This window comes from Gossypium arboreum, chromosome 10 (genome assembly GCF_025698485.1).
Source record: "Gossypium arboreum isolate Shixiya-1 chromosome 10, ASM2569848v2, whole genome shotgun sequence".
NCBI lineage: Eukaryota > Viridiplantae > Streptophyta > Magnoliopsida > Malvales > Malvaceae > Gossypium > Gossypium arboreum.
Window position 1 is genome coordinate 84,444,977 of NC_069079.1, and position 9,753 is coordinate 84,454,729.

The following is a 9,753-nucleotide window of genomic DNA, read 5'->3' on the forward strand; positions in this document are numbered from 1 at the left end:
ACAACATCCCATTTTTTTTAAAAGAACAAAGTGTGGAAGTCGTCACTTCCTAATGCCTTTAGCGAGGTCATGTCAAAAAGAGCTCTTTTAATCTCTTCATTAGAAATTGGTCTTCTAAGGAAGTGAACATTTAAATTCTCAAGTCGTGGACAGCCACTCGTAGGCAAATTCCCCATAAAATCAGGAACCTCATCATACAACTTTTGAAAAAATGTAATAGTCTCAGTTTTTATAGTTTTAGGATAAAAAATCCATTAACCACCTGAGTTACGCAAGGTCGTCATATTATTATATTTTTGACTCTGAGTTGTTCGCCTATGAAAATACTTACTATTGCAGTCTCCTAATTTCAATCAATTACATCTCAATTTTTACTTTCAGAGTAACTCCTCATGATAAAGAACATTCTTTAGTTCCACTCAAGTTTCCAATTCACGTTGTGCCAAGTTATTAAAACTTAAGACATCTATAGTGCACTGAATACCGACTAATTTGTTTATCAACTGTTTTTTCCAAGTACTGATATGCCCATCGACACATTTATTCCAGTCCATAAGTTTTTCAGTGAGACAATTAAGAGAGCCTAAAATGTTACTATTGAAGGTCTAGTTTTCTGCAAGAAACTCTGAGAAATTCAGATGTTCTAGCCATCCAGCTAAAAAATAAAAAAGCCTGCCTTCAGGTGGGGAAATGTTTGACTATAAAGATAGTAAAATAGGCCTATGACTGATTTAATTCTTGGAAGATGAGTCACAACATAGTCAAGGAAAGCTTCTACCTAAGCCTCATTACCTAGAGCCCGATCCAAATGTTCAAAAAGAGTACCACTATGCCAAGTGAAAGGGGAACCCCTGAAGCATAAATCATGAACTTTATTAGTATCAACAAAAGCACCAAAAAAAAATAATATCCTTCGCCTGCCACTTGGCCACCCTTCTTCTCCTCTGCCGAGAGAATGGAGTTAAAATCCCCAATATCCAACCAAAGATAATGACCCAAAGGGATAGATAACAGTAAATCCTTCTAAAGAAGCCTCCTGTAATGCCCCCACGCCCGAAACCATCGCTGGAGTCGAGCTTGAGCGGTTACCGAACAATATTTATCAAATTAAGAACTTCAAATCAATTATTTCTACATTCACAGCTTTCTAACTACCCAAGTCACAGTTACAAGAAAAATCATATCTCGAGTTACGAAACTCGAAATCTAGATCCGTAAATTTTTACTAAATCTAGACTCATATATCTATTTACTAATTTTTTTCTAGAGTTTTTGGTTGGGCCAATTAGTACAGTTTATTAGTTAAAGTCTCCCTATTTCAGGGTTCATTGCTCGACCTCTGTGTATTACTGAATCAGATATTTCTCTATACAAAATGAAATGACTATGAGGTTTGTTTCTATTAAAACTATACTCAATAAAGAACCTGTACAAATAAATAATAACTTCTAATTATTTTTGTAAAATTTATTATGAATTTTTAAAGTCAGAATAGGGATCCAAAAATCACTCTGGCCCTATTTTAAAAAAGTTTAAATATCTCATAAAATATAATTTATATTCCTGTTTTGTTCAATCCACATGAAAATAGACTCATTAAGCTTCAATTTCATAGCTTACTCATCATTTATTTCCATTTATACTATTTTTAGGGATTTTTCAAATTCATATCATTGCTGCAGCAATATTCAGTTTTAAGGCAAGTTTCATCTTTCCATGAATTTTTTTGAACTAGATAACCTATTAAACTTCCATAATATCAAACATGATCTGAATTAGCCATCACCATGACTTATCAATATCAAACATTTTCTCAACCAAACATGGCCATACCATAAAATTATTTACACAAAATAAGTATATTGCTATACATGCCATACTTAAGTTTTACAAGCCATTTACCCAGATGAAAGTCCTTTGGATAGTGTGATCGAACCTTCGACCCGTCCCGATTCCCGAGCTGGCTTGTTCAAAACTACAGTAAATAAAGAGGAGGGAGTAAGCATAAATGCTTAGTAAGTTCATATGTAAATAACAAGTAACATAACAATACAAATATACCAAACAACTTTAGCATGGTACCACCAAACCATATATCATATTTCTAAACAACATTCATCATCTTACCACCTTATCGTTGTTGTATCTATTTTCAACCCGAGGGTTAAGAACATACCTGTCCAAAGTGTCCATTTCACAACACTTACCAAAACGTCACTTGCATCTTAAGTGTTCTTCCATTTCACTAGAAATTTCACCCGTTGAATACATCGGAATACAACTCGGATACACGGATAATTTGCACATAAGTGCCTCATATGTAATCAAGAAATCATGTAACCCGCCCCTAAGTGAACTAAGACTCAACTCAACGAGCTCGGGCGTTCGCATCCATAAGTGAACTCGGACTCAACTCAACGAGTTCGGATGCCTAGTTACATCTCACGAACTCGGACTCAACTCAATGAGTTCGGACATTTGCATCCATAAGTGAACTCGGACTCAACTCAACGAGTTCGGATGCCCAAACATCCTAGTGACATGTCACTTGTATCCTAATCTATTCCTAAGTTTCAAACGGGCTTTTTCCCTCGATCTCACATTTGCCGTCTTCCATGGAATATCGGAACCGATACTCGGTAGTAATTCATATTTATCAAGCAGTAAACATAATTTGCATATTACTCAATATTAACCACAAAGCATAATATTTCACGATTAAAAATCAGCATATCATATAATTAACATTAATAACTTAAAAATAACATTTATGCTACATTATTTACGCATGAACTTACCTTGGTACCAAAATATAAAGATTTTGCAATTTAGTCCACAATCTTTTCTTTTCCTCGATCGCGACTTGAATCTCGTTTCTCTTGATCTATAATGCCAAATTAATCTTATTTAATACATACATTCATCAAAACAACATTTAATACGAACTTTGGAAAAATTACACTTTTGCCCCTAGGCTCGGGAATTAAACTTTATTCCTTATTCTTATGTTTATAACATGCTGATCACTTTTCCCTTCTATGGAAACATCAAATTCTCTCTCTAACATATACTTGTGACTATTAGGTATTTTTACCGATTAAGCCCTTTTACTCGTTTTCACTCAAAACCGAGTAGCACAAGTTGTCTAACATAATTTAAAACCTCATATTCTATCATAAAACATCAAAATACACAAATTTCACCTATGGGTATTTTTCCAAATATAAACCCTAGGTTGAATTATTGCTAACATAAGCTTAATCGAGCTACCGGATTCCAAAACGTAAAGAACATTAAAAGCGGGCTTGGAATCACTTACTATGGAGCTTGGAAGCTTGAAACAAACCCTAGCTATGGAGAACCCTTGAAATTTCGGCCTAATGAAGAAGATGGACAAAATTGGCTTTTAATTTTGTTTTAATTCATTTTAATAACTAAATGACCAAAATACCCTTACTACTAAACTTTCCAAAATTCCTTCCATGTCCTAATTTTGTCCATGAACTTAAAATTGGTCAAATTGCTATTTAAGACCTCCTAATTAATATTCCAAAACAATTTCATACTAAAAACTTCTAGAATGCAAGTTTTACAACTTATTCGATTTAGTCCCTACTTTCAATTTAAGCACTTTAGACATAGAATTTCATCACGAAATTTTCACACAATCATGTAATCATATCATAATCATCAAAATAATTATAAAATTATTATTTCTATCTCGGATTTGTGGTCACAAAACCACTATTCCGATTAAGCCCTAATTCAGGATATTACAACTCTCCCCCCTTTTTAAGGATTTTCGTCCTCGAAAATCTTACCGGTAAACAGGTGTGGATATTGATTTCTCATAGTTTCTTCAGGCTCCCATGTAGTCTCTTCTACCCCATGCTTTTGCCACAACACTTTCACAAGTGCAACACTTTTATTTCTTAGTTGTTTGACTTCTCGAGCTAAAATCTTAATCGGTTCTTCTTCATAAGTCATATCCGGTCGTAGTTTAACTTATGTCGGTGAAATTATATGTGAAGGATCCGAACGATACCGACGTAACATAGATACATGAAACACATCATGAATCTTCTCTAATTCAGGTGGTAACGCTAGCCAATATGCTAGCAGTCCAACTTTTTCAGTTATTTCATACGGTCCAATAAAACGCGGACTTAACTTGCCCTTTCGTCCAAATCTAAGGACTTTCTTCCATAGAGACACTTTCAAAAATACCTTATCACCAACTTGAAACTCCATTTCTTTTCGTTTCAAATCCGCATAAGATTTCTGTCTATCTGAAGCAGGTTTCAAACAATCTCGAATCACTTTCACCTTTTCTTCGGTTTCTTTTATTAAATCAACTCCATAAATCTGACTTTCCTTGAGTTCCGTCCAATACAATGGTGTCCGACATTTACGACCATATAATGCTTCATAAGGTGCCATCTTTAAACTTGTCTAATAACTATTATTATAAGCAAATTCTACCAATGGTAAGTACCTTTCCCAACTATCTTGAAATTCCAATACGCAACATCTGAGCATGTCTTCAAGAATCTGAATTACTCTCTCTGATTGTCCATCAGTTTGTGGATGAAAGGCAGTGCTGAAATTTAACTTTGTACCTAATGCTTCTTGCAACTTTTTCTAAAACCGTGAGGTAAACCTCGGATCTCTATCCGAAATGATTGACAAAGGTATCCCATGAAGTCTAACAATCTCTCAGATATACAATTCAGCTAACTTATTAAGAGAATAATCTGTACGTACCGGAATAAAATGAGTCGATTTAGTCAGTCTGTCAACTATTGCCCAGATGGCATTTTTCTTCCCTGGAGTTAACGGCAACCCTGATATAAAATCCATAGTAATCCGATCCCATTTCCATTCAGGAACCATAATAGGCTGAAGTAATCCAGAAGGTACCGTGTTCACTTTCACTTGTTGACAAACTAAGCACTTTGATACAAACTCGAAATATCTCTTTTCATTCCACTCCACCAAGACATTTTCTTTAAGCCATTATACATCTTCAGATCGCCGGATGAACCGCCAAACAACTATTATGTGCTTCATGCAAAATCTTTTGAATCAACTCATCATTTTTCGTACACAAATCCAATTTTAAACATCAAACAACCATCAAAACCGATTCAAAATCGATCCCAGATCGACTTCACATTATTTCCTTTTGGCTAGCAAATCTTGATCATTTTTTGAGCTTCGAAATCTCTTGTAAAAACATCAGTCTTGCTCTTAACTCGCTAGAATCGAATCATCATCTGAAATTTTCAACCGAGCGTTCAAAACTCTCAAAGCAAACAACAACTTTACGCTTAAAGCATCGGCAACCACATTCGCTTTTCTGGATGATAATCAATAACAAGCTCGTAATCTTTCAATAACTCTAACCATCTTCATTGTCTCAAATTCAAGTCTTTTGTGACATCAAGTATTTAAGACTTTTCCGATCGGTATATACTCGGCACTTTTCACCATACAAATAATGTCGCCAAATCTTCAAAGCAAATACCACCGCACCAATTCCAAATCGTGAGTAGGATAATTCTTCTCATGAGGTTTTAACTGCCTCAAGCATAAGCCACCACTTTTCCTTCTTGCATGAGTACACACCCCAAACCATTTAGAGAAGCATCACTATACACCATAAATTCTTTACGATTCGGGTTGTATCAACACCGGGCTTGATTAATAACTTTTTCAATTCTTCAAACTCTGTTGACATTCTTCCGTCCATTCAAATTTAACATCCTTTCTGAGTAGTCTAGTCATAGGAGCAGCAATTATAGAAAATTCATTTACTGAACCGCCGATAATACCCACTAGCCCCAAGAAACTCCTAACTTCAGCTTACATTTTTCGGTGGTTTCCAATCAACAATGGCTGAAATTTTACTAGGATCAACCCGTATACCATCACGAAACAATATGACCCAAAAATCTAACTTCCGGAGCCAAAATTCACTTTTACTAAACTTAGCATACAGCTGCTTATCTCTCAAAGTTTTCAAAACTATCCGCAAATGCTCAAAGATGCTCTGTCTCATCTTTTGAATAAATTAAAATATCATCTATAAACACCACAACAAATCTGTCCAAGTATGGTCGAAATATGCGATTCATTAAATCCATAAACACAAAGAGAGCATTTGTCAACCCGAATGGCATAACTAAAAATTCATGATGACCGTACCTTGTTCTAAAAGCGCTTTTAGGCACATCGACTCTTTTACTCGCAATGATAATACCCGGATCTCAAGTCAATCTTTGAAAACCATGTCGCTCCTTTTAGCCGATCAAACAAATCATCAATTCTTGGCAATGGATACTTGTTTTGATTGTCACCTTGTTTAACCGCCGATAATCAACACATAATCTCATAGAACCATCCTTCTTTTTTCACAAATAACATGGGAGCACCCCAAGGTGAAAAACTCGGTCTCACAAAGCCTTTATCACTCAACTCTTGCAACTGGGACTTTAATTCTTTCAACTCTGTTGGTGCCATTCTATATGGAGCAATCGAGATCGGAGTCGTTCCCAGATAAATCAATACCAAATTCTACTTCCTCGACCGGAGGCAAACCCGCAATTCTTCTAGAAATACGTCCAAATTCACACACAACCAAGACCGATTCAACTTTCTTTTCAACTTCTTTTGTATTAATTACATATGCCAAATAAGCTTCATAACCCTTTCTCAAATATCTCTCGAGCCGACATCAAGAAATCATACTAAATATTGCCTCGATTTGTCCGGTTCAACCCGCAAGATTTCACCACTTTCACATTTTAATTCTATAACCTTTTCTTTGCAATTTACTATAGCATCATGCAATGTCAACCAATCCATACCCAAAACAACATCAAATTCATCAAACGGCAATAACATCAAGTCGGCCGGAAAGTAATGACCCTGAATCATTAAAGGGCATTTCTTGCATACTTTATCAACTATCATGCATTTGCCTAACGGGTTCGACACTCTAATCATAAATTCTGTGTTCTCAACAGGTATATTCATACTAGACACCAGTTTCATGCATACATATGAATGAGTAGAACCGGATCAATCAAAGCAATAACATTAGTATCATAAAGAGAAAATGTACGGTAATCACATCGGGTGAGGAAGCATCTTCACGCTTTAATAGCATAAGTTCTAGCTGGAGCTCTTCCTTCAGATCTAACTGTTGCATCTCTGGCTACATTCTTACTGCTTGTTTCACTTCTAGCTTTTCTCGGATACCTTCCCCTCGAGTCTGCACCACTAGCTTTTACACTCTAAAATTTTTCTTTCTCAGCTCTCTCTGGGCAGTCTATAATAAAATGATCCGGAGAACCACATCGAAAACATTCATTTGCTCTGCACGGACCAAAATGATTTCTACCAGACCGCTGGCACTCGGGTTTAACAAATCTCGTATTTCCCACACTAGCCATAGAAGTAGTCTGAGATTTAGGACCCATATTTCGCTTCTTAAAATTTCCATATGATTGCCCAGCTGAAACTTGGGAATGAGGATCCATATTTCTTGACTTTTCGATTTGCTGTGAGGGTGCATTACTCATTGGTCTTTTCTTCCAATTTCGTGTTTCAGATTTTACCTTTTTCTTTTCCTTCAGTAATTCTTCAGCCTTGCAAGCTCGATCGACAAGTACCACCATTTCTTTTAGTTCAAGGATCCCAACAAATACCTTAATGTCTTCGTTAAGCCGGTCTTCAAATCGTCGGCACATCTTGGCTTCAGAGGAACATATTCCCGGCATACTTACTTAATCGAACAAACTCTCTTTCATATTCGAGATCATCATATTACCTTGCTTCACTCAAGAAACTCTTTACATTTCGATCAATAAATCTCTCACTAATATATTTCTTCCAAAACTCTTCTTGAAAGAATTCCCAGTGTTACCCTCTCGTTCGGTACCACCGAAATTAAAGTCTTCCACCAATTATAGGCTGAATCTCTCAACAAAGATGTAGCACATTTCAAACATTCTTCAGGTGTACAAGATAATTCATCAAATACCCGGACAGAATTTTCAAGCCAGAACTCTACTTTCTCTGCATCATCATCAATATTTGCTCTAAATTTTTCAGCCCCTTGTTTACGAATTCTATCAACGGGGGTTCTATGAAATTTTATCATATCCACTCCTTGAGGCATTGGAGGCATAGGTTGAGGAATTAGGGGAGGTCGTACATTTGGGTTCGTCTGAAACGAACTCAAGGTACCATGCACTCATCATTTGGAGAAAGGCTTCCGATCCCTTTCTCCTCCTCCCCGACCAACAAGGGAGGTGGGTTTTCATCGGCGTTGCCCTTCAAATGGAGTCATGCGCATTACTCTCAGCTTCATCTGCCACAAATGGATCGAGATCCATTTACTATATAAAATTCATTTAAAAGGTCAAGTCGTCACACTATCACAATTCATACATATGGCATGTATAGCAAAATCCGTACATACAACACGTAGTCCGAGAACCGACTAAACCTGCTCTGATACCACTAAATGTAACGCCCCTACACCCGAGACCATCGCTGGAGTCGAGCTTGAGGGGTTACCAAACAATATTTATCAAATTAAGAACTTCAAATCATTTATTTCTACATTCACAGCTTTCTAACTACCCGCATCACAGTTACAAGAAAAATCATATCTCGAGTTATGAAACTTGAAATCTAGATCTGTAAATTTTCCCTAAATCTAGACTCATATATCTATTTACTAATTTTTTTCTAGAATTTTTGGTTGGGCCAATTAGTACAGTTTATTAGTTAAAGTCTCCCCTATTTCAGGGATCAACTGCTCTGACCTCTGTGTATTACAAATCAGATATTTCTCTATACAGAAATTAAATGACTATATGGTTTGTTTCTCTTAAAACTAGACTCAATAAAGAACCTGTACATATAAATAAAAACTTCTAATTATTTTTTTAAAATTTGTTATGAATTTTTAAAGTCAGAACAGGGGATCCAGAAATCACTCTGGTCCTATTTCACAAAAGTTTAAATATCTCATAAAATATAATTTATATTCCTGTTTTGTTCAATCCACATGAAAATAGACTCATTAAGCTTAAATTTCATAACTTACTCATCATTTAGTTCCATTTATACTATTTTTAGTGATTTTTCAAATTCATATAATTGCTGTAGCAATATTCTGTTTTAAGGCAAGTTTCATCTTTCCATGAATTTTTATGAACTAGATAACCTATTAAACTTCCATAATATCAAACATGATCTGAATTAGCCATCACCATGACTTATCAATATCAAAAATTTTCTCAACCAAACATGGCCATATCATAAAATTATTTACACAAAATAAGTATATTGCTATACATGCCATACTTAAGTTTTACAAGCCATTTACCCAGATGAAAGTCCTTTGGATAGTGTGATCGAACCTTCGACCCGTCCCAATTCCCGAGCTGGCTTGTTCAAAACTACAGTAAATAAAGAGGAGGGAGTAAGCATAAATGCTTAGTAAGTTCATATGTAAATAACAAGTAACATAACAATACAAATATTCCAAACAACTTTAGCATGGTACCACCAAAACATATATCATATTTCTAAACATCATTCATCATCTTACCACCTTATCGTTGTTGTATCTATTTTCAACCCGAGGGTTAAGAACATACCTGTCCAAAGTGTCCATTTCACAACACTTACCAAAACGTCACTTGCATTTTAAGTTTCTTCCATTTCACTAGAAAT